This window comes from Microcaecilia unicolor, chromosome 9 (assembly GCF_901765095.1).
Source record: "Microcaecilia unicolor chromosome 9, aMicUni1.1, whole genome shotgun sequence".
Classification (NCBI taxonomy): domain Eukaryota; kingdom Metazoa; phylum Chordata; class Amphibia; order Gymnophiona; family Siphonopidae; genus Microcaecilia; species Microcaecilia unicolor.
Window position 1 is genome coordinate 60,396,048 of NC_044039.1, and position 25,034 is coordinate 60,421,081.

The window sequence follows — 25,034 nt, forward strand, 5'->3', positions numbered from 1 at the left end:
AAGACAAACAGGAAATGCCGGGCAGCAGTTAATGACTTTGGGCTAAGAACAAAAGGTAATTTAATCCTTATCAGTAGTGCTAGATTTCAAAGCTCAAACAAAGAGATAGCCAGACTGGGAAAACCAGTTTATCATTTCACTGAAGACAAAGTTATTTACAAAGGAATGTTGCTAAGTAAACATGACAGAGACACAAACCATTCATCCCAGACAAAAGAAACAATTCATCTATACTTTCAGAAATATTCCCTCTAAGCAGGAAAAGAAGCAATGTGTTTAAAAAAAAGAAGCTGCCCTACAACTAAAATTAAATATATCCCTAGTTACAGTGCTTTAGAGCCATGAAATCAAACATTTTAAAAAGAAGAAAGTAGAGAAACTTCCTGTGCCGGCTTTGTTTCTTTTTTATAAAGCACTGTAGCTTTGGTAATCCAAGGAGTCAGAACAGAAAAAAGAAAGCATAGTTAGGAACAAAGAAGAAAATTCAAAGAAGGAAATCTGAACGGAATTCAAGTTACATAAAAATATTTTTAACAAGTTATTACAGCAAATATCAAAAAGTTATTCTGAGTTGGCTCTGGGATGTCAAAATGAATTAAAAAGTTAAATTGTGTCGGGGGTCACGTGATGCATTAGAGAGGGGAAGACGAGTTTCCATGCTCTCTTAGGCCCCGACGCCCTGCTTTACAAAATAATTTGATTCAAACCTGAATTTTGACCAACAGCATTTCTCTGGAGATTAGGGGATTACCAATGGACAAATTTGTAGAAACGCAAGTGAAAACTATGCCCGGAAGGGGCACGAAATGGGAGAAACAAAAACGCGGATGGCGGGCGGAGAGGAGAATCAGCTGAAATGCGAGGGAACGTCCTTCACTACGGAACAGTTAAAACAGATCACGGAGGCGGTGGGGCTAGCGATTGAGCCCAAATGGATCACTTGTCCACTCAAGTAGCAAACCTGGAATCGCTGCTGGCAGAAACCACACAGCGGACAGGCGAACTCGAACGACGAGTCTCGGAGCTAGAGGACATGCAGGCTCCGCACACGGGTCAAATTCAACAGCTGACAGCCACTATCGAGCAATTATCTGCTAAAGTAGACGACCTCGAGAGCAGGTCCTGGTGGGCGAGTTTGAGAATCGTTGGGTTACCTGAGTCAGTTGGGGACCAGATTTTGGCATCGGTGCTGGAAAGATGGCTGAAGTCTGAGTTCGCCCTCTCAGATAGTGTGGGACCGTTGTGTCTAGAGCAGGCACATCGTGTGGGCCGACAACAAGATGGCCGCTGGTCCCCGCGTGTAGTGATCCTGAAAGTCCACAATTATCTCCACAAAGCTGAAATCCTAAGAGGCTACAGGATGAAATGAGACTTAACCAAATATGAAGGTCACTTGATCCGGATCTTCCAGGATTTTTCAGCCCCGTTACAGGAAAAGAGAAATATAGAGTTAAATTTCTGTCAACTCCTGCACGAATTACAAATCAAATTTATGCTCCTTTACCCAGTAGTATTGAAGATACAACAAGATGGAGCTTGCAAATCGTTTGAAAGTGCTACAGAAGCAGCTGCTTTTGCGCAACGTTTGGAGAGTAACCAGAATGGAGCGAAGACAGAAAATGCGGTAGGTTGAGTGGTCTTGGAATGGACTTTGAGGACATTAACATTTATGGACAAAGAGGTATTTGGGACGTTAAGTCCCTCACACATGAAGGGTTTGAGCCAACACCTGAAGTCAGAGGGCGGGGGGGGGGGGGGCCTTAAGCATGGAAGTGACCCCATACCCATTTAAGAATGGGGAAGTTGCATAAAGAGGGAGAGGGCGGGAGGGGGGACAGCTGGAGGGAAGGGAGGGAAGATCTTCAGGAATAGGTGACAGGGTGAAGGAGGTTTGAAGGCCAGCATGTGGAGCCACTGGAGGTGTAGTTTTTCCAGGGAGAAGGGCTGGGCTCCCTGGGAGTATAATAACTCCATTCTTGCTGAAAGGGTCGACAACAAGGATCTAGGTGCATAAGTTAGCGGTTCGCTTGATATTTTGGAATATCTAAGGAATCTCTTCCCCGATAAAACGGTCCAAGATATTAACTCAGCTGAAGCACCATAAGGCATCCATAGCAAGCATTCAGGAAACAAAATTGAACGATCAGGAGCATGAGAAGTTAAAACAATAGTGGGTAGGGGAGTGCTGTTATTCGTCCTCAGGTGCCAAATGGAGTGGGGTCGCAATTCTGATTAAAAAGGGTCTACTTTGTACCTCCAAGTTGATTTATAAAGACCTGGAGGGGACATATGCGGTCAGAACTTTTATTTGTGTGCTGTGTATGGTCCAAACAATTGCCCCCCATCGTTTTTTCAAAAATTAATCTCATTAGGCTTACAATATTCTGATGCACCCTGGGTATGGGCGGGAGATTTCAACCAGACCATGGACCCTTTGGTGGATAGGTCCAGGGGCGGAGTGAGGATGGAGAGGTGGGGCTGCCGGTGCTATGCCGGACCCTAGACCTAGTGGACCCTTGGCGCTTAATGCATCCCTTCACAGTGGACTACACACATCAATCGAAGGTACACCGGCCCTGGTCTTGGCTAGATTATATCCTTGTACAACAATCACTATTCTTCAGGGTTACCCAAGCAGAGATAGGAGAAATCTCAGATCATTCACTGATCTGGGTAGATATGACTTTCGCCTACCTGGGGGAGTCGGGGCTCTCTTGGCGGTTCCCCTCCTTTCTGTATAAAGATCCAAACTTCAATGCTTATATTAAAGACCAGTGGGAACAGTATGTAGCTCATAACCGAGATTCTTGTGACTCTCCCATAGTGTTCTGGGAAGCCTCGAAAGCGGTTTTACGAGGGGGGACAATAGCCTACATGAGTGCCCGGGCAAAGAGACTAGCAGCAGGAATAATAAGATTGGAACATGCCCTAAGACTAGCAAAGCGTAAATATATTCAGAGGCCCACCCCGGAAAACCGTGACTCGGCAGCGAGCGTGGCTTTGAACACACTAATACATGAACAAACTCAAAAGCACTATTCGCACAGCATATGCAATTTCAGAGATTCGGGAATAAGCCAGGGAAGTTACTAGCCCAGATAGCGCGAACTCACACTCAAAGAAAATTAATCACTTCGATTTGTCCTTTATTTTTATTTTATTGCATTTGTATCCCACATTTTCCCACCTATTTGCGGGCTCAGTGTGGCTTGCAATACATTGTAATGATGGAAGTACAATTTGTTACAACACAATTATGGTTGCAACTCAGAAGGTATCGCCAAAGCATTCCATTCTCACTTTTCCAGGGTGTATGCTGGGGAAGGTGATCTTACTGACCTGTCAGTGAATGATTACCTAGAGGATGTGGGGCTGCCCCGCCTTTCACCACCTAATCGTGAAAGGCTGTCAGAACCACTGCAGGCGCAAGAAATTCAAAGAGTACTGAAATCTCTCCCATTGGGTTCTGCACCGGGCCCTGACGGGTTCTCAGCCGAATACTACAAAATTTTGCAGGGTCAGATTTGCACTCCCCTGATAGATTATTATGAAACTATGATTGAGAGAGAGGTACTGTCCCCTAGAGAAAATGAGGCATTGATTACATTGCTCCCTAAACCCAGTAAACCAGTAGATAGAGTTGACTCGTATAGACCTATCTCCCTAATTAATGTGGACCTAAAGATCTTAGCTAGAGTCCTAGCGGAGCGATTAGCTCCCTTCATGAAATTGCTGATAGGAGAACACCAGGTGGGTTTTATCAGAGATAGGCACTCTGTACTTAATGTGCGTAAGGTGCTTCTATCAATTGCACAGTGTCAAGCCCAGGAGACCGAACTATTGTTGGTCAGCCTAGATGCCGAAAAGGCATTTGATAAAGTGCGATGGGAGTATCTATTCAAAGTTCTATCGTACATGGTAATAGAGGGATGGTACCTGGAAGCAATTAATTTCAAACATTTTTATTGAGAACATCACAGAGTAGACAATCTCATTTTCACAGCTTAAACCACCAGTATAAACCAATCATTGTGGAATACAAACATATAACCATTCTCAAATGTTTAGCTTCCCCCCCCCTTTAGCATATTATTACCCCCCCCCCTCAACTCTTAGGCTCCCCCCACCAAGCCTTCCAAACCTCCCTGTTCACCCCTCCCCCCCACTTGAGTGTAGTGCCCTGCTCTAACTCAAACCCATCCCCTCACCTACTCCATGGAAGCCTATTAAGGACCTGGCTACGTGCCCAAGGTGATAGTACATTCAAATGTGCTCCCCATATTGCTAGGAACCTCTGCTGTCTCCCTGGCGACAATCTGCTCCCCTCGCCTCCCAGGTCATTAGCTCATGCAATTTATTCCTCCAGTGCCAGAAGGAGGGCGGGCAATCCCGAGTCCAATTGATAAAGATGCATTTGCGACCCAAAATACAAGCCTTTCCCAGAAACAACTTCTCTCCTCTTGTCCCTCCCTGCCACAAACTGGGCTCACTAAAGATCGCCCTCTCAAACGAAAGCTTAAATGTTCGCCCTACCACTCTCTGAAGAAAGTGGGCAATTGCCGACCAATAAACAGAGATAGGCCTGCACTGCCAAATACCATGAAAAAACGATGTATCCTCCCTCTTACATTTGTGGCAGCAAGGTGTATCCAATATGCCTGCATGAAACGCCTGTCTCTGGGAAAAGTATGCCCTGTGTATAGTCCTGAAATGACACTCTTGTAACTCCGCACTCTGGACCAATAGCACACCATTCTTGAGGGACGACTGTATCAATTTCGGTGATATCACCTGTCCTACCTCTCTGCTCCACCTATCTGCCACCAACTGTAGATCTCTCTGTTGAGCCCTGGAAGCAATTAAAGTGTTGTATACAGATCCAACGGCCAGAATATTGGTAAATGAGATAAAATCACCACCGTTACAGGTCTGGGCCGGTACGAGGCAAGGGTGTCCCCTCTCTCCCTTATTATTTTTGTTATATTTGGAGCCTCTGCTACTTACGGTCGAGGCAGATCCAGACATAAACGGGGTGAAGCTCAGTGGGTGAAGGTCCTGGCATTCACAGATGACCTATTTCTGACCTTGGCACAACCCCAGAAATCCCTTCCCAGGTTAATATCAGCTATAAATGAGTTTGGATTTTATTCAGGGTTTGCATTGAACTTCTAGAACTCTATGGCCCTGCCGTCCAGGCCTGAGGTTAGGACGGGGTGGGAGGGACCCTTTCCACTGCAATGGGCACAGGAGGAAGTAACATACCTGGGGGTGAGAATCCCAATAGATCTAACCACTCTCTACTCGAGGAATATGAACTATTTGAAGGGGCGAGTAGTTAAAACCCTTCAGGGTTGGCAGGCTATTCTGGTCTCTTTAATGGGGAGGGTAGCACTATATAACATGGTTCTGTTTCCACTTTGGATTTATGTATATCAAACATTACCCCTGTTCCTGCAATATAAAGATGAGAGATGGCAGGGGAAGACAGCACGGATGACGTTCAACAGGGCAGTATTGCCACGTAATAAGGGGGGTCTGGGCTTGTTGGACCATCGCCTTTTCTCGGTAGCCAGTGGAATGCACCACCTCTCAGACTGGTTCCGCAATACACATTTCTTTTCCCCGGAGTCAGCAGAAACGCAATGGTTTGGAACACTGCATTTTGCTACCTGGCTACATTCCCCGGCAGGCCAAACTGTAAACATGGGCACGGCCTCCCCTATTTTTCGTCCTCTGAGACAGACGTGGAGGTGGTTATGTAAGAGGCTTGGAGCAAAGTACTAAATTCCTGAAGGGGGAGGGAGGGACAGGAGGGAGAAAATGTATGGAAAATGACACAATTAACAATGAACCAGTTGCATTGTATACTAAGGAATTAACTATTTAAGGACTGTTCTTACATTATTGTTTTGTATTAATAAAGAAGAATTTAAAAAAAAGTTAAATTGTGTCAATAAGTCTCTGCCTAGTAAATTTACGGGGCACAGTAGGGCAGACAATAAAAGAACTATGACTTCTTATCCAGAGAAATGAATTTTAACAACCTTATAAGTACATAAGTAATGCCAAACTGGGAAAAGACCAAGGGTCCATCCTGTCCACGACAGCGGCCAATCCAGGCCAAGGGCACCTGGCAAGCTTCCCAAATGTACAAACATTCTATACATTTTATTCCTGGAATTGTGGATTTTTCCCATTTAGTAGTGATTTATGGACTTGTCCTTTAGGAAACGGTCTAACCCCTTTTTAAATTCTGCCAATCTAACCGCCTTCACCACGTTCTCCAGCAACTAATTCCAGAGTTTAATTATGTGTTGGGTGAAGAAAACTTTTCTCCGATTTGTTTTAAATTTACTACACTGTAGTTTCATTGCATGCACCCTAGTCCTAGTATTTTTGGAAAGCATGAACAGACGCTTCACATCCACCTGTTCCACTCCACTCATTATTTTATATGCCTCTGTCATGTCTCCCCTCAGCCGTCTCTTCTCCAAACTGAAAAGCCCTAGCCTCCTTAGTCTTTCTTCATAGGGAAGTCGCATCTCAAGAAAGATATAGTGGAATTGGAAAAGGTGCAGTGAAGGGCGACTAAAATGATAGCGGGGATGGGACGACTTCCCTATGAAGAAAGACGGTTTCCTAAAGGACAAGTCCATAAACCGCTACTAAATGGACTTCGGAAAAATCCACAATTCCAGGAATAACATGTATAGAATGTTTGTACGTTTGGGAAGCTTGCCAGGTGCCCTTGGCCTGGATTGGCCGCTGTCATGGACAGTACGCTGGGCTCAATGGACCCTTGGTCTTTTCCCAGTGTGGCATTACTTATGTCCCATCCACGCTATCAATTTAGTCTCCCTTCGCTGCACCTTTTCCAATTCTACTATATCTTTCTTGAGATGCGGCGACCAGAATTGAACACAATACTCAAGGTGCGGTCGCACCATGGAGCGATACAACGGCATTATAACATCCTCACACCTGTTTTCCATACCTTTCCTAATAATACCCAACATTCGCTTTCCTAGCAGCAGCAGCACACTGAGCAGAAGGTTTCAGTGTATTATCGATGACGACACCCAGATCCCTTTCTTGGTCCGTAACTTCTCGCACTTGCTCACATTAAACATCATCTGCCATTTAGCCGCCCAGTCTTGTAAGGTCCTTCTGTAATTTTTCACAATCCTGTCGCGAGTTAACGACTTTGAATAACTTTGTGTCATCAGCAAATTTAATTACCTCGCTAGTTACTCCCATCTCTAAATCATTTATAAATATATTAAAAAGCAGCGGTCCTAGCACAGACCCCTAAGGAACCCCACTAGCTACCCTTCTCCATTGTGAATACTGCCCATTTAATCCCACTCTCTGTTTCCTATCCTTCAGCCAGTTTTTAATCCACAATAGTACATTTCCTCCTATCCCATGACCCTCCAATTTCCTCCGTAGCCTTTTATGAGGTACCTTGTCAAACGCCTTTTGAAAATCCAGATACACAATATCAACCAGCTCCCCTTTGTCCACATGTTTGTTTACTCCTTCAAAGATTTGAAGTAAGTTGGTCAGGCAAGATTTCCCCACACAAAAGCCGTGCTGACTTGGTCTCAGTAATCCATGTCCTTGGATGTGCTCTGTAATTTTGTTTTTAATAATAGCCTCTACCATTTTCCCCAGCACCGACGTTAGACTCACCGGTCTATAATTTCCCGGATCTCCCCTGGAACCTTTTTTGAAAATTGGCGCTACATTTGCCACCCTCCAATCTTCCGGTACCACGCTCAAGTAAAGGTATATAAGTAGGGACCCCATTAAAACCCATTTTGGTAACATGTTCATTGGATAACTTTAATTCTTTTTAATAATTTCACAGGGGCATTGGCCAAAACTAAACTGTACAGGGCTGAAAATAATTATTATGGGAACTCCCTTACGTCTGGGGGCTGCTCCTACACTCCGAAGCATAATGACCAATATTATTGCATTGCCAACATTGAATATTGGGTCGGCGAGATGAACTAGGTAGTCCAGCTCTGCCGTGGCCAGAGAAACCAAAGCCTCTCTGTCTCCCATGAAAATTACCTTTAGGTGGGCTATCATATTGTGGAGGCGCTGGCGAAGCCATAGCTTCAGGTGGAAGAGGTGGAAATTTACCAACCAAAACCCATGTATCTCTGCATTCAGAGGCATAATGTTGTTACATTGCCAGCACTGAATATTATGGTGGTGGGATGGACTAGGTCCATCTCTGCCATTCATATAAAAAACAAAATTGTGGTCTTTTTCGCCCTCATCAAGATGAGAACAATTTTGATCTTGGTGGTGGTTGACACGAGATTTGCCCTTATTATGTTTTTCATTATAATCAATTAATGCTTTTAAAGTGGGCGGATCAAAAGATCCGTGCACTGGCCAACAAAATCAGTTTGTTTTTGGTTCCTTTTATGCAATTTAGTACGGGTCTTAGTAAAATCTTTTTTATCTAATTGAAAGTATTTAATTACTATCTCACAAGACATGGCCATCTTACACTCAATACTGTGAACAAAATATAATAAAAATGAATGTTCTACTTACTACTCTTCGTCCTAACATGGACTATCAGGATTCCAGAAGTCCTGCAGCTTGAAAACTGAAGACTATTTCTACTCGTCACATAGTCAGCTAGTTGGATGACCTCGTCCAGCGTCCCAGATTGAGGTTTTATCCAACTCTATCCAAGTATAAAACTAAAAACTTGGATCCACTTTTTATTGTCTTACTTTTTATGGTCTTTATTGTTTATATATATCTCTCTTGACCTCTCAGGGAAGTCAAATATCCTTCCTATCGATGCCGGGGGTTACCAGTGTTTTAAATCATTAGCCTTTTTACCACCTCCCCAAATTAGTACTCACCAGCCACCCGCAATTTAGAGAGATAAAAGACTAGGAAGGCCATGCGTATGAGAAAAGCAATTCTTTTATTACTTACCAAGATACAGATACAAATTAGTATTTTCTCATATGGGAAAGCAACATTGTTACATAGAAATGTAATCTGTGACTGTCCATCCATAATTGCACCTTTCCTACGCCAGCTTGGTACTCAAGGTTGTCAGTACTCAAGGTACTGACAACTGCTGCTGATGGTTTCTGAGGTCATTTCTCCCAGAATAAGAAAAAAAAATGTTAAGCAAATGAGGGAATAAAATATGTGCAAGTTGTAATTTGAAGCGTGTTGGGACCATTGAGGTAGCTCTGTTTGGAGTTTCTCCATTGAGAATACTGATCATTCAACTCTACTCTCTGTTTTCTATCTTTTAACTATTTTTAAATCCACAAAAGGACATTACCTCCTATCCCATGACTTTCTGATTTCCTCAGGAGTCTTTCATGAGGTACTTTGTCAAATGCCTTTTGAAAATCCAGATGCACAATATTGACCAGCTCACCTTCATCCACATGTTTATTCACCCTTTCAAAGAAATGTAGTAGATTGGTGTGACAAGATTTCCCTTGACTAAATCCATGTTGGCTTTGTCTCATTAATCTATACTTAATCATTCTTTCCACTTGTAATAACACATGCATCTGCATCCTCCAATATTATGTTCACTGACATTACTACAAATGTCTGAAATAAGGTCACAAATGACAGGTTGTGAAGACACATCTCTTTAATATGACACACCATAATGACTTATAATTGGAACTGTAATTCACCATCATTTACTTAACAATAGGATTACTCTCTTCCTATACCGAATTCACCATCATTTACTTAACAATAGGATTACTCTCTTTCTATACCGTATTGTTTCATTTTTAATATCACAATTAAATAAAGTAATGGAACTTGCTTATTTTCTTTTCTCAAGTCTACTGTGTACAGCAAGACAACATCCCTCTGTTTTTCTAATCGTAGGAGAATCGGCTTCAGACACTCAGTGAGCGAATCATAAAATATGTAGCTCACTGACTCTAACCGGTGGCTTCCATTGTAGTATAATAAGCCTACCTCGAGTATCCTCATTAGGCTAATGAGGATACTCGAGGTAGGCTTATTATACTACAATGGAAGCCACCGGTTAGAGTCAGTGAGCTACATATTTTATGATTCGCTCACTGAGTGTCTGAAGCCGATTCTCCTACGATTAGAAAAACAGAGGGATGTTGTCTTGCTTCATTTTTAATATGCAATCCATGTTCAATATGTGATACCATTTGTATATTTTCTCTTTTTTATCCAACTGTTCATTTAGCATTCATGTTCTATATATATTACCAATTGTATATTGTAACCAGGTACCTCTAGGTGCAGCCAAGAATAGAACAATCTCCTCTAGCCACAGGCTCCTGGTACAGTCAATAAATAAATGTCCACCAGCAACTTCAATCTTAAGGACTTTATTCCATACAGGTTTCTAGTAGACCTGATACACAGTTCCAACAGCAGCATTCACCTTCAATCTTAAGAAGCAGTTCTTTCAGTTCATCATCACAGTTAAATCACAAAGCAGCAGTTTATACCTTCTACTCTCTTTACCTTCTGGAGAGTTCAATACTTTAGGGACTTCCTCACACCCAAGGGATTTCAGCCTGCTTCAGTACTTTAGGGACCTCTCTTGCCCAAGAATTTTCAGCCTGCAACTGCTTCTCTCCTCCTGAACTGAACTCCCCTGGGACTCCTTCCCACCTGCCTAATCAATCCCTGGCTTCTGCTCTCACAACCAATCGTTCTCCTTCTATTAGCTTCCCCCACACCCATACCAGCTGAGTTAAGCATTAGACTAATGATGAGCTCCTGCACATAGGGTTTCCTATCTCTCTTTCTCCCTAGTGGCAGCCAATCTACACATCCTGCCAGCTTACACCCATGTCTTCTCCCATTGCAGCTAGGAGTCGAGTCTGGGTTCCTCATCTCACCCTCTGGCTCCTTGCCTGCAATGCCTTCTAGGACTTGTATTTCAGACTGAAACTGCCTTAACCCAACTATCCTGAATGTGACTTTATCACAATATGTATTCTGAAATGACATAAGTCAAGACGGAAAATTGTAAGCCACATTGAGCCTGCAAATAGGTGGGAAAATGTGGGATACAAATGCAACAAACAGATAAATAAATAAATAATAGATCACAAAGTCCTGAGTTTATATAGGCTCATGTTCTTTAATAAATTACAGGCTTCTCAATCTCTAATAGTCCAGAGTCGCACCGGCTTGTTAGCCTCTGCCCTTTTTGACCTATGCTGGGGTGCTGACCTGTGCTCATGATTCTACAGTATATTACAAAAATGCACTTAATATTGTTTATTACTATTTATAAGAGAGAGATTTGAATAATGAGAGTAGAGCTACCTTCATGTGCAGAAGTCCAAAGTCAGACTAAATGTGTCAGAATTTTCCAGTTCTGTGGTATATATTTATTTCTGCTTCAAGTCTGGTTGTAAAAAGCATTTTGTATGTGTGTTTGGGGGGGGGGGGGTATCTTTGTATATAGATGAGTTCCCTAAATAATGAAAGCAGCATTGAAGTTGAATGACATTTTTGTTCATACAAAATTAATTATTTTCAGTGTAAATTAAACCTGTTGGCTGCCTGCTGTGTGAATATTATTATCATAGTTATTATTGCTACCAAGTATTACATATTTAAGGCATATGCCTTCAACATAGATTGTTTAAATTTGTTTATCTAGACCTTACATGCAGATGGTATGCTTGTTAAATCCAAAGGCAAAACCTAAGTAAGGGTGGTTAAACAATTTGATATAAAGTGTGTTGTGTATGACTTGTTTTGTACTGCTTTGGGTCCTACTGGATGTTCAATGCCAGTCACCGGAAACAGCCTAGAATTGAATATCCAGGGTCAGTGCCGATCACTGCACTTATGCCTCCTGCAGTCTGAATATCGGGCTCACTTTTCCACAAGTTTTGTGTTTTTTTTTTAACATTTCATGGGTATCCAGATAATTTATTTGTGGGTTTTATTTTAGTGATCTTGCATTGTGCTTCCTACAGTAGATAATGCATTTTTAGTTTTATTTCTCCTGTTTTGTACAGCTTGTAGAGAATGTGATTTCTTAGTGTTTCCTTTTCTAATTTTTGGTCCTGTATTCTGTAATCGGTGAAGATTGGTCTGTGTTCTGTGAGTGACTGAAGTAAGAGATTTAAAAATGTCAGTGTTTCCAAAGTTTCCATGTGTGAATGTGGTTTATATTGATGCAGAATAGACTGTTTACTTAGAATGCCTAGAGCCCCACCATGTCAGCTCTGCCTCTGTCCCAGAAATGTCAAGTCTGGCTATACCCCTGCTATCTAGTCTGCCCATCCACACCAACTACTGAGCTCTGCACTTTGTTTTTATCCTGCAGAAATACTCTGGTTATTCCATGCTTTCTTTTATTTTTGAAACTTTATTTTTCTCCGAAGACAAGCAGGGTGCTTGTTCTCACATGTGGGTTGACGTCCGTGTTGGCCCAGGAATCGGCATTTTGCAAGCAAAAAATTAAAAAGAATTTTGCCAGTCTTCTGGTGCGTGTGCAGTGCGCACAGCGCATGTGTGGACCGATTTTTCACCCGTCGCATGAGCGCGTTCCTTCAGTTGTTTTTTCTCCACGTTGAGGTGCGGTGTTGTTTTTCACTGTTCCTCTCAGGCCCAGGAGAGAGTCTTCGTATTTGATTTCGATTTTTTCCTTAAAATATTATCGATTAAAAAAAAAAAAGTAGAAAGTCCTTTTCCTATTACTTTTGTTAGCGTTTCTCCCTTTTAAAGTTTCCTTTCTTCTTCAACGAGGCTGGCTTCAGGCTGCTTGGTCAGGTTTTTTCCCTTATTTTTGTGCCTTTTTCTTTTAGTAGGCACAATCGCGTCTTTTGATTTCGCTGAAGCCGTTTTTCCTTCCATGTCATCGAAGACTCCCAGCGGCTTCAAACGTTGTGCTCGGTGCAACCGGACCATCTCAGGTACCGATACCCATGCCTGGTGTATCCAGTGCCTTGGGCCCAACCATAGCCCAGCCGCTTGTAGTCTGTGTCTTCATATGAAGAAATGGACCCAAGCGTCTTGAGAAGCCCAACGAGAAAAGCCTTTTGGGGCTCGGTCCGCTCTTTTGACGTCAATATTGGTATCGAGGTCGGCGGCATCGACGTCGGGAGAGGAGGTAATGGCTGCTGAAAGACCAATTCATGCTGGGAGTAGTGAGGCATCGAGTGGGTCTCCACCTCCTCCTGCTATGCAGGCCCCCCGGGACCGGCTTTCGTCGGACCCAGCCCCTAGGAGGCATGAGGATTCCACGTTCTCATTGGTACTGAGGAGTCTCGATGACGGGCGTCGAGCGAAGGTGAAGAAGCACCGTCATTGTTCTCCTTCGAGACACGGTGCCGGGGGCTCCGGGGCGTCGAGGGATTCGGCACCTAAGAAGCGTCGGTGCCGAGAGGATCACTCCCCCTCTATTCAGGAGATGCCAATGCGTTGGTCTTCTGGCAGCCAGACGACTTGCTGATTGTGGGGAGGTTAATGTTTTTTCACTACAGGTGGTCTCTTATAACCTCTGACCGGTGGGTTCTTCAAATTGTCTGGTTAGGATACACCCACAATCTGGAATCCAAGCCTCCAAATTGCCCACCGGGAGCTGAGTCCTACAGCTCCCAGCACAAGCAGGTACTTGCAGAGGAACTCTCCGCCCTTCTACAGGCCCAAGCGGTCAAACCCGTTCCATCAGGGGAAGAAGGGCTGGGATTCTATTCCAGGTACTTCCTTGTGCAAAAGAAAACAGGGGGACCCTGAACAAATTTCTTGTCCGAGAAAAGTTCAGGATGGTTTCCCTGGGCACCCTTCTTCCCATGATTCAGGAAAATGATTGGCTATGCTCTCTGGACTTAAAGGATGCTTACAGACACATCTTGACACTTCCAGCTCTCAGGAAGTATCTTCAATTTTGTCTGGGAATACAGCACTTTCAGTACTGTGTACTGCCTTTTGGCCTGGCGTCTGCGCCCAGAGTGTTTACAAAATGCTTAGCTGTAGTAGCAGTGTCGCTACGCAGGCTGGGAGTGCATGTGTTTCCTTATCTCAATGATTGGCTGGTGAAGAGCACCTCGAAGGAAGGTGCTCTGGAGTCCATGCGAATGACTATTCAGGTGCTGGAGCTACTGGGGTTCGTCATCAATTACCCCAAGTCCCATCTCACCCCAGTCCAAAAATTGGAATTCATTGGAGCTCTCTGCTGAACACCCAGACAGCTCAAGCTTATCTTCCCGAGCCAAGGGTGGACAACCTTCTGTCCCTGGTGTCCATGGTTTGAGTGCCTCAGCAGGTCACGCTCGGCAGATGAGACTTCTGGGGCATATGGCCTCCACAGTTCATGTAACACCCATGGCACGTCTACATATGAGATCAGCTCAATGGACCCTAGCTTCCCAGTGGTTTCAAGCTGCGGAGGATCTAGAGGATGTAATCCTGCTGTCCACCGACTTTCGAAAATTCTCTTCAGTGGTGGACGATTCAATCCAATTTGACTGTGGGGCGACCATTCCAAGTTCCTCAGCCACGAAAAGTACTGATGACGGATGCATCTCTCCTGGGTTGGGGAGTTCATGTAGATGGTCTCCACTCTCAGGGAGCCTAGTCCTTTCAGGAAAAAGGTCTGTAGATCAACCTCCTGGAATTAAGAGCGATATGGAACGCTCTAAAGGCTTTCAGAGATCGGCTGTCCAACCGAGTAATCTTAATTCAGACAGACAATCAGGTCTCCATGTTTTACACCAACGAGCCAGGGGGGCAACGGAACTCGTCCTCTGTGTCAGGAATCCGTCCAGATGTGGCTTTGGGCTCGCCATCACGACATGTTTCTCCAAGCCACTTATCTGGCAGGCGTAAACAACAGTCTAGCTGACAGGTTGAGTAGGATAATGCAACCTCATGAATGGTCACTGAACATGGCCGTAGTCCGCAAGATCTTCCAAGCATGGGGCACCTGGTCGGTGGATCTTTTTGTCACTCAGATCAATCACAAGGTCCCTCAGTTCTGTCCTAGGCTTCAGGCCCATGACAGACTAGCATTAGATGCCTTTCTCCTACATTGGGGGACAGGCCTTCTGTGTGCATATCCTCCCATACCTCTAGTAGGGAAGACTTTGCTGAAACTCAAGCAAGACTGCAGATCCATGATCCTGATTGCGCCCTTCTGGCTGCGTCAGATTTGGTTCCCTCTTCTTCTGGAGTTGTCCTCTGAGGAACCGTGGAGATCGGAGTGTTTTCCAACCCTCATCACTCAGAACGAAGGGTCGCTTCTACATCCCAACCTCCAGTCTCTGACTCTCATGGCCTGGATGTTGAGAGCTTAGAAATTGCCTCCTTGGGTCTTTCAGCGGATGTCTTCCGAGTCTTGCTTGCTTCCAGAAAATATTCCACGAAGAGGTGTTACTCTTTCAATTGGAGGAGGTTGGCCCTCTGGTGTGACAGCAAGGCTCTAGATCCTCTTTCTTGTCCTACACAGACCCTGCTTGAGTACCTTCTACACTTATCAGTCTGGTCTCAAGACTAACTCCGTAAGAGTTCATCTTAGTGCAATTAATGCTTTTCATTATCGTGTAGAGAGTAAGCCTATCTCTGGACAGCCTTTAGTTGTTCATTTCATGAGAGGTTTGCTTTTGTGAAAGCTTCCTTTCAAACCTCCACCAGTGTCATGGGATCTCAATGTCGTTTTCACCCAGCTGATGAAAGCTCCTTTTGAGCCACTAAATTCCTGCCATCTGAAGTACTTGACCTGGAAGGTCTTTTTCTTGGTGACTGTTACTTCAGCTCGTAGGGTCAGCGAGCTTCAGGCATTGGTAGTACATGCACCTTATATCAAATTTCATCACAACAGAGTAGTCCTCCGCATTCACCCTATGTTCCTGCCAAAGGTGGTGTCGGAGTTCCATTTGAACCAGTCAGTTGTCTTGCCAACATTCTTTCCCCGTCCTCATACCCGCCCTGGCGAAAACAGTTTGTATACCTTGGACTGTAGGAGAGCATTGTCCTTTTACGTGGAGCGGACAAAGCCCTTCAGACAGTCCGCCCAGTTGTTTCTGTCGATCCCAACAGGAGGGGAGTCGCCATCGGAAAATGCACAATCTCCAATTGGCTGGCAGATTGCATTTCCTTCACTTATGCCCAAGCTGGGCTGACTCTGGAGAACCATGTCACGGCTCATAATGTTAGAGCCATGGCTGCGTCGGTGGCTCACTTAAAGTCAGCCTCCATTGAAGAGATTTGCAAGGCTGCAAAGTGGTCATCCGTCCACACATTGACATCTCAGTACTGCCTTCAGCAGGATACCCAATGCGACAGTCGGTTTGGCAGTCATTGCTGCAGAATCTGTTCTAGGTTTAAAATCCAACTCCACCCCCCTAGACCCATTTTTGTTCTGTTCCAGGCTGCACTCTCAGGTTGACCTGAAACCATAAACAGCTAAGTTATGTCCTCGCTGTTGCGAGGCCCAATTGACCAATGTTCATTGTTTTGGGTGAGCCTGGTTGCTAGGGATACCCCCACATGTGAGAACAAGCAGCCTGCTTGTCCTCGGAGAAAGCGAAGATACTTACCTGTAGCTGGTATTCTCTGAGGACAGCAGGCTGATTGTTCTCACAAACCCACCCACCTCCCCTTTGGAGTTGTTTGTTTCTGGCTTTTTGATTAAACTGAAGGAACGCGCTCACGTGTCGGGTGGGAAATTGGTTCGCGCATTCGCGGTATGCGCTGCATGCGTGCCAGAAGACTCTGGCAAAATTCTTTTTATTTTTTGCTTGCAAAATGCCGATTCCTGGACCGACCGGACGTCGACCGACATGTGAGAACAATCAGTCTGCTGTCCTCAGAGAATACCTGCTATGGGTAAGTATCTTCGCTTTATTTAAAGACCATGTAATCCAAGGGAACACTATTAAAAAAGGGTTTAAAAAGTTGAAAAATACATACATACATACATACATACCAATTGGATAAGAAAATAAGGTATACAGCATAAGCCTCAAGGGTATACACCAACAAAACCAGAATTTATAACTTGTTATAAAATGTTGTCCGTTGTTAGTTTATGGTTAAATTCTTGTGGAAAATCTGTAGGGTAATGACATGAGAAGTGTCATGCTTTTTTGCCCTCGGATACGGTCCTCATCTCCACCACCTCCAGCAAGAGGCTGTTCCATGCATCCACCACCTTTTTCATTAAAGAAATATTTCCACGGATTACGTTTGATTCTGGCATTTCAGGCTCTCAACTTAAATGCCTTCAAACATTACATAACTCAGCTGTATGGTTTCTTTTTTATGCAAAAAGATTTGATCATATCACTCTGCTACTCATTTGCCTTCATTTGCTTCCATTTCCTTTCCATATGTTTTTCAAGATTCTCTCTTTTACTCGCTAGGCCTATTATTCTGGCCTTTCTTTATTTTTGACATCTCACACTATGCCCTATTCTCCTATCATGCCTCCGAGGAAAACTGCACTGGCTTCCAGTCAAAGAACGTATTACCTTCAAAATCTGCACCCTGGTCCACAGAATTATCTACGGCCAAGTCCCAGGATACGTGATAGACCTCATAGACCTACCAGTCAGAAACATAACCAGATCATCTCGAACACACCTAAACCTCCATTACCCAAACTGCAAAGGACTTAAATACAAAGCGACCTATGCATCCAGCTTTTCCTACATAAGCACACAACTATGGAAGCACTGCCAAAAGCTCTGAAAAAAACTTACGACCACCTAAACTTCAGGAAATCATTAAAAACCAACTTGTTCAAAAAGGCATACCCCACCGACCCAACATAAATACTTACTCTCTGCAACACAGCAAAACCAAAGCTCGTAATGGACACTATATAACAGTGATGGCGAACCTTTCAGAGACCAAGTGCCCAAACAGCAACCCAAAATCTAATTATTTATCGCAAAGTGCCATTTCCCCCTCCCTTTCCCCCCTGAGTTCCAGGGTTCCCTCCTCCCTCCCTCCCTCCCTCCCTCCCAGTTCCATGGGTAACAAAGGAGAGAATGTGTATATATCTGTGAGAAAGTATTAAGGGAGGGTGGAAGAGAGACAATAAATATGCCTACCCACCCCCACCCTCATCTTCCACTGCCAATTAAACTTCTAACTAATCTATAAAGAATTTCACGGTGACAAAAAAACTCCAAAGTTTGGGGATATTACCTGGGCTCTCTGCTGTGCTCTGCTCCTCCAACTGCAAGTCAAGATTCTTCTCTTCTGCCGAGTGCCGACGATACTGGTGGCTTGGCGGGGGTGGAGTGCAGCACTGCAGCTGAAGAAGAAGGCGGGAGTCGCGGAGCGGTGGCTGCACTAAAGACCAGTGGGCGGGCGCACTAACGTGCTGGCGCAGGGGGAGGAAGACGCGACGCCGTGACGTTTAGTCCAGATGGGCTGGACTGGAGGCGGAGCAAACTTCCTTGGGCGGGACTCGGGAGAGAGGAGCATTACAGTGGGAGGAGATGCAGTGAGCGAGGCAGCGAACTCAGCGTAAGTGGAAGGTGCGCGCCGGTGACACCCCCTACTGGCTGCAGAGCCGAACAGCCAATGCGATGGCTGCCTGAGCTGCGATGCTGCGATTGCTTGTTTTTTTTCTTTTTCTTTTTGTAGCGGCCACAAAGGATGAAGGGAAAGTGGCTGGGCACGCGTGCCATAGGTTCGCTATCACTGCTATATAACCTTTCCTCTCCTCGATCCCTATGGTACCTGAAACACATGTACCTTTAATTTACCATAATATCACCTTGTATTTGTTTCTCTACCAGACTTGGCAAATGCCTTTATGGTACTATGTAAGCCACATTGAGCCTGCAAATAGGTGGGAAAATGTGGGATACAAATGTAACCGGAGATGGGAAGGTGGTAGAACGAGAGGACATGAAATGAGATTGAAGGGGGACAGACTCAAGAAAAATGTCAGGAAGTATTTTTTCACGGAGAGAGTAGTGGATGCTTGGAATGCCCTCCCGCGGGAGGTGGTGGAAATGAAAACGGTAACAGAATTCAAACATGCGTGGGATAAGCATAAAGGAATCCTGTGCCGAAGGAATGGATCCTCAGGAGCTTAGTCAGGATCGGGAGGCGGGGCTGGTGGTTGGGAGGCGGGGATAGTGCTGGACAGACTTGTACGGTCTGTGCCAGGGCCGGTGGTGGGCAGCGGGACTGGTGGTTGGGAGGCGGGGATAGTGCTGGACAGACTTGTACGGTCTGTGCCGGAGCCGGGGTTGGGAGGCGGGGCTGGTGGTTGGGAGGTGGGGATGGTGCTGGGCAGACTTGTGTGGTCTGTGCCGGAGCCGGTGGCTGGGAGGAGGGGCGGGTGGTTGGGAGGCGGGGATAGTGCTGGGCAGACTTATACGGTCTGTGCCCTGAAGAGCACAGGTACAAATCAAAGTAGGGTATACACAAAAAGCAGCAAATATGAGTTATCTTGTTGGGCAGACTGGATGGACCGTGCAGGTCTTTTTCTGCCGTCATCTACTATGTTACTATGTTACTATGTAACAAATAAATAAATATTTTGAGATCGTTGGAGTCCCATTGGTAGTGCTCACCTGGAATCCACTAGGCCAGTGATTCCCAAACCAGTCCTGGGGGAACCCCAGCCAGTCAGGTTTTCAGGATATTCACAATGAATATTTATGTTTCAATCATTTTTATTAAGTGAACATAATCAGCTGTAACATTTCACATTACATAAGCAAGTTCCATAACAGCAATTGGCATATCTTCACATTTTGTATTTTTATTGATATTAGTATTTCCCCACCTAAACTACTCCCCCTCCCCTCCCTGTTCCCTACCCCTCTTCCCTCCCCAAAGCCTCCCCCCCTTTTTTCCCTTATATATCCAATAACAAGCAGAGGTTACAGGAGCAGCAGCAACGGGGATTATAGGTTCAATATCTGGCTCCGGACCATTGGGGTCAAGGTTTTCTAAAAGGGTGCCCATCTGCATTCAAATTGTTGTCTTCTTATCCGTGGCTGGTTCCGCATTGCCAGATGTTCTGTACGTAAAAGTATAAGCATTTGAGTTCGCCAATATTGCAGTGATGGTGGTTTGTTCCTCAGCCACTCCTGCAGGATTGCTTTTTTCGCTACTACTGTAGCTCTTTTTACAAAGTCTGTGAATCCCTTTGGCGTTGGCTTGCTTAGCCTTGGGTGTCCAAAAAGCAACTTTGGATCATATGTCCATCTTCGGGACCAGAGTTCTGTCACTTGTTATAGTATACTTTTCCAAAACCAAACCACTCTTGGGCATGTCCAAAACATGTGAGCCAATGTAGCCCCTTCTTGATGGCATTTCCCACATGCTCCTTCCGGTGATGCTCCCATATGGAAAGCTCTTCTAGGCGCCACATATATCCTTAGTGCGAATTTATATTGTATTTCCCAGTGCTCTGCCAGTTTTGTGGTCTGCCAGAGCGACTGCACGTGGTCCTTAAACATAGTCTCAGTTATCTGGCTTCCCAGATCTTGGCTCCATTTTGCCGCGTAGCCCATGTAATCCAATTCTGGCATTGTATCTTGGATGTGGCGATGATGGTAGGTCATGGGCACTTTCAATTGCGCCCCCAGCGACATAGCAGCAGCCAGTTCTTCCCTCACGTCCTCGGTGAGGTCTGTCCAAGTCAGACTGGACACATAGTGCCTCAGCTGGTAATAATGGAAATAGTCCGCTGAATTTATTTTGAACTGAGCTCTCAGTTCTGGAAACGTTCTGATACGCCCTTCGTCTGTGAGCACATGATATAGGTATTCTATCCCCTTTTCCTTCCATCTGTTGAATACAGTATAACTTGTCCCAGGCTCGAACCCGGGGTTGCCACAAATCGACAGGTAGGGGGTAGTTTTAGGCAAAAAGCCATGCATGCGGCAGATCCATTTCCACACCGCTTTCATTGTAGGCAAAATATGTGACTTCTGTAGGACTGCTGGGGGATGTTGCTTGCTACCATGCAGAAATCCTGTAAAGTTGTCTGGGCCAAACAAGCCTAATTCCATAGTGGTAGCAGAGCATTCACTTGTCTTTCGAAACCAGTCATTTAGGTGCCTGATTCCACAGGCTACCGTTAAGTATCGCAAACTCAGGAGGCCCAGGCCCCCGTATTCTCTTGGGATCTGCAGAATCCGCAGAGCAATTTTTGCTTTCTTTCCTTTCCAAAGGAGTTTTTGCAATATTTTGTTTATTTGCCGTTCCACTTTTCTTGGAAGATAAAGTGGGAGCGTTTGGAACACATATAACCATCTGGGTACAATCATCATGTTGTATAGCGCTATTCTGCCAAGCAAAGAGAGCGGGAGGGATTGCCACAGCTTCAACTTGTCCGCCATATCCTCCAATAGCCTGTTCACATTTTGGGCACACACTTGAGCCAGGTTCTGGGGGATTTGGACTCCTAAGTACTTGATTGCCTCTTCAGCTTCTTCCACTCCCAGTTCCTCTAACCCTGTGCCTCCCACCCCAGGAGAGATGGTGAGCCAATGTGATTTGTGTGCATTTATTTTAAACCCTGAAAGAGCACTTTATTGTTCTATCCGTGCCCAGAGCTGCCTCAATGAATTCTGGGGGTCCCTCATCACCACCAACAGATCATCCACAAATGCCAAAATCTGCATTACCTCTCCACCCACCTCTAGCCCCTTTATCTGCTCATCCGTCTTCAACGTGCGGAGCAGTGGCTCAATAGACAGCAAGAACAATAAGGTTGAGAGGGGGCACCCCTGACGAGTACCCCGTTCTATGACTATAGGGTCTGTTCGCACTCAATTAATACAGAGGCCGTCGGCTTAGTGTATAATGTCTGTACGGCCTGAAGGTACCAGCCATGCATGCCCATATACTTTAACACCCTGTCAGGTTCTCAGGTTCAGAGCCCGCGGGGCCGGGCTCTGGAGCAAACGTGTGCCCTTGGGCTGCTGCCGAGGAGCGACAGCAGCAGGCAAAACCCACCAACTAACACTGGGCAAGCACACCGGCAGGGACTGCAGGCACTGCCCAGCGAACCGGAACACATGGACTGGAATCCCCTGGACTGGAGGATACAGGACTGGAACACTGGACTGCAATTCCCCGGACCGGAGGACCCAGGACTGGAACACCGGACTGGAGCACACCGGACTGGTCCACACAGCTTCACCTGCACTTAGCTACTAAGCCCCCCAGAAGTTGAGCTCCTGGGTTCGAGTAGCGGGCAGGACTTACTGGAAACAGAAGTACTCCTAAACCTAAACTGATCTACGTGCTCCCAAGCCCTAAACCAGCTGAAGTGTTCCTAACAGTAAACTGACAAAAGGACTTCCTAAGCCCTATACTAAACAGGAGCTCCTAAGCCCTGCTCAAGAAAGGGACTTCCTAAGCCCTAAACTAACAGAGCAGGGAACTAAATACACAAGCTAACACAGGTGCTACTAAGCACCAAGCTACAAGCAGTGCTCTACAACTCTAAACTAACTAAGGTGCTCCTATGCACCAAACAACCAAAAGAGCTCCTAGCACTAAAAGGGAAGACAGGGAAGGCACAAGGAAAAAGCAGGAAAGCAAACACACGCTAGCAAAGGAGCTTCCTAAGCCCCCACGCTACAGCAGTGCACCACCGCACTAAACTAACCCAGGTTCCACTAAGCACCAAGCTACTGACGTACTTCTCACAGCGAACTGAAGTGTCTCTAACAGCACCAAAACCCAAACAGCAAAGACTGCAATGCTCCCAATAGCACAAACACCAGAAGTACTTCTAACAGCAAAATCTGTAGTGTTCCTAACAACACCAAACCCTGAAGTACTTCTAACAGTAACAGAGCTTCCAAAGCCCTACACACAGCAATGCTTCCAAAACCAGAGGGAAAAGCAGGAAAGCTAAACACACAAACACCAGTGCACACTGCACTAACACTAACCTGGACCTTAGCAAAATCAAGCAGGGAAACTAGACACAAAGTCAGAAGTGCACACTGCACCACCCTACCTAAAGCAAACACAACCGTTGCAAAGGCTCTGAAGGAAACAACACCATTTCCTTATCAAGGCCCTCCCTGATGATGTCACACTCCCTAGACCTAGGCAAAAGCACACTGACCCAGAGAGGCCCAACCCACACCAATGCAACACCGTGAAGCACTTGAAGCCAGTACACCCAAAGAGAGGTAGAGCTAACTCAGTCCACCCACACAGCTGTAGTAAAGTGAAACAATTAACCCCATGCTGCTGGAAGCTGCCAGCACAGAGAGACAGAGCCAGCTCAGAAAGGACAGACAAAAGAAACAGAAGCCAGCTAAGAAGCTGACCCCCAGGAAAGAGGTAAGTTTGAGAGGGGTTCTGACCCCAATCATAACACACCCCAAACAAAAATTCCCATCCTATTTTATCAAATGCCTTTTCGGCGTCAAGACTGAGGAGGACTGCAGGTACATGATTTACTTGGCTGTAGCTCATTGCCATCAGCAATTTACGCACATTAGTAGAAGAATGTCTGCCCTTCACGAAGCCCACTTGTTCAGGCCCAATTATATCTGGTAAGTATTGAGCCAACCTGGTGGCCAAGATTTTTGCTAATATTTTTATATCTACATTCAATAATGAAATTGGTCGGTAGGCCTCCAGTTTGTCCCTTTCTTTACCTGGTTTGGGTAATAATGATATTAATGCCATATTATTGTGAATGGGAAACCTTCCTGTCTCCACTGCGTCCTCTAGATAGTCATGCAGTGCCAATAACGCTTTCTGGGGTATCATATTGTAAAATTCTCCCGTGAATCCATCGGGGCCCGGGGCAGAGTGATGTGGCAATGACTTTATGGTGGCTTGGAGCTCTTTACCAGTGATTGGGCCATTCAGTGTCTGTAATGCTAGTGCAGAGAGTTTTGGCAACTTGGAGGCTTCTGAATAACTCATGAGGGATTCTTTATCTATGTCTTTATATTTTTGATATATTTGACTGAAATGTGCTCGGAATATATTTGCTATTTTTTCGCTTTTCGTATGTATTCTACCTTTCTCGTCCTTTATGGCTGATAGCACTCTATTTCCTCCCCATGTTTTCACCACTCGGGCAAGCAGGGTCCCAGTTTTATTGCCAAACCTATGCAGCCTGTGCTTGTGATATATGGCCCCCTTAAGTGCCCTTTCTTGCAGCAGGGAATTAAGTGCCACTTGTGCTGTTTGCAGTTGCTCCCTATGCTCTTTATTTGGTGTTTGGGTGTACTTGCGTTTGGCCCTCCTCACCTTTGCCTCTAACCTCACTATAGCTGCGGTTAGTTTTCTTTTCCGCGCACAGGCAAATGCTATTATATCTCCTCTCAGCACCGCTTTTGCAGTAGGCCAGTACAACTCTGGATTTTGTTCATGTTGCTTATTATGACTGGCAAACTCCTTCCACTTTTTGTTTACATATGCTTTAAAATTTGCATCAGTCGCCAAATAAGTTGGGAATCTCCACCCCGCTTGCCCCTGGTAAAACTTTCCCGCCTCTAAATCGAGCCATACCATGGCATGATCTGTTATTTCTTCAGGCCCTATTTCAGCTGCATAAACTTTTTGAAATAGTTTTTGCCTGACTAGAATATAGTCTATTCGAGATTGGGTGCCATGGGCTCTCGAGACATGTGTAAAGTCTTTTTCACCGGAATGCAGGACACGCCAAACATCCACTGTATTTGTTGCTATCATGAGGCGGGATAGCGCTCTAGCTTTAGGGCCCCCCCTATGGGCTTTCCGTGGGTGTGAGCAGTCTAACTGGGGGTCTGCTACCATATTCAAATCTCCCAGTATCAACCGTTGGAGTCCCGAATATTGATTACAGTGCTGGATTAATTCATGGTAAAATTTTTGGTTACATGTGTTGGGGCCATATACTGCCGCAACTAACATATCCAGGCCCTGGAGCCACATGCGCACCAACACGTAACGGCCCCGAGGATCTTGTACCAGCAGTTTCGTTTTGGCTACCAGGCCTTTGCGCACTAAAATAGCTACTCCCCCATATCTCCCTTCTGAAGAAGCTGCATACACCTCTCCCACCCAGT

General features: G+C 45.3%; 1 protein-coding gene across 1 annotated transcript in view; it reads left to right on the top strand.

Annotated features, from left to right (window-relative positions):
* TMTC1 (transmembrane O-mannosyltransferase targeting cadherins 1) overlaps window positions 1–25,034 on the top strand; it is a 1,359,696-nt gene that overhangs the window by 85,189 nt on the left and 1,249,473 nt on the right. The window lies entirely within an intron of this gene.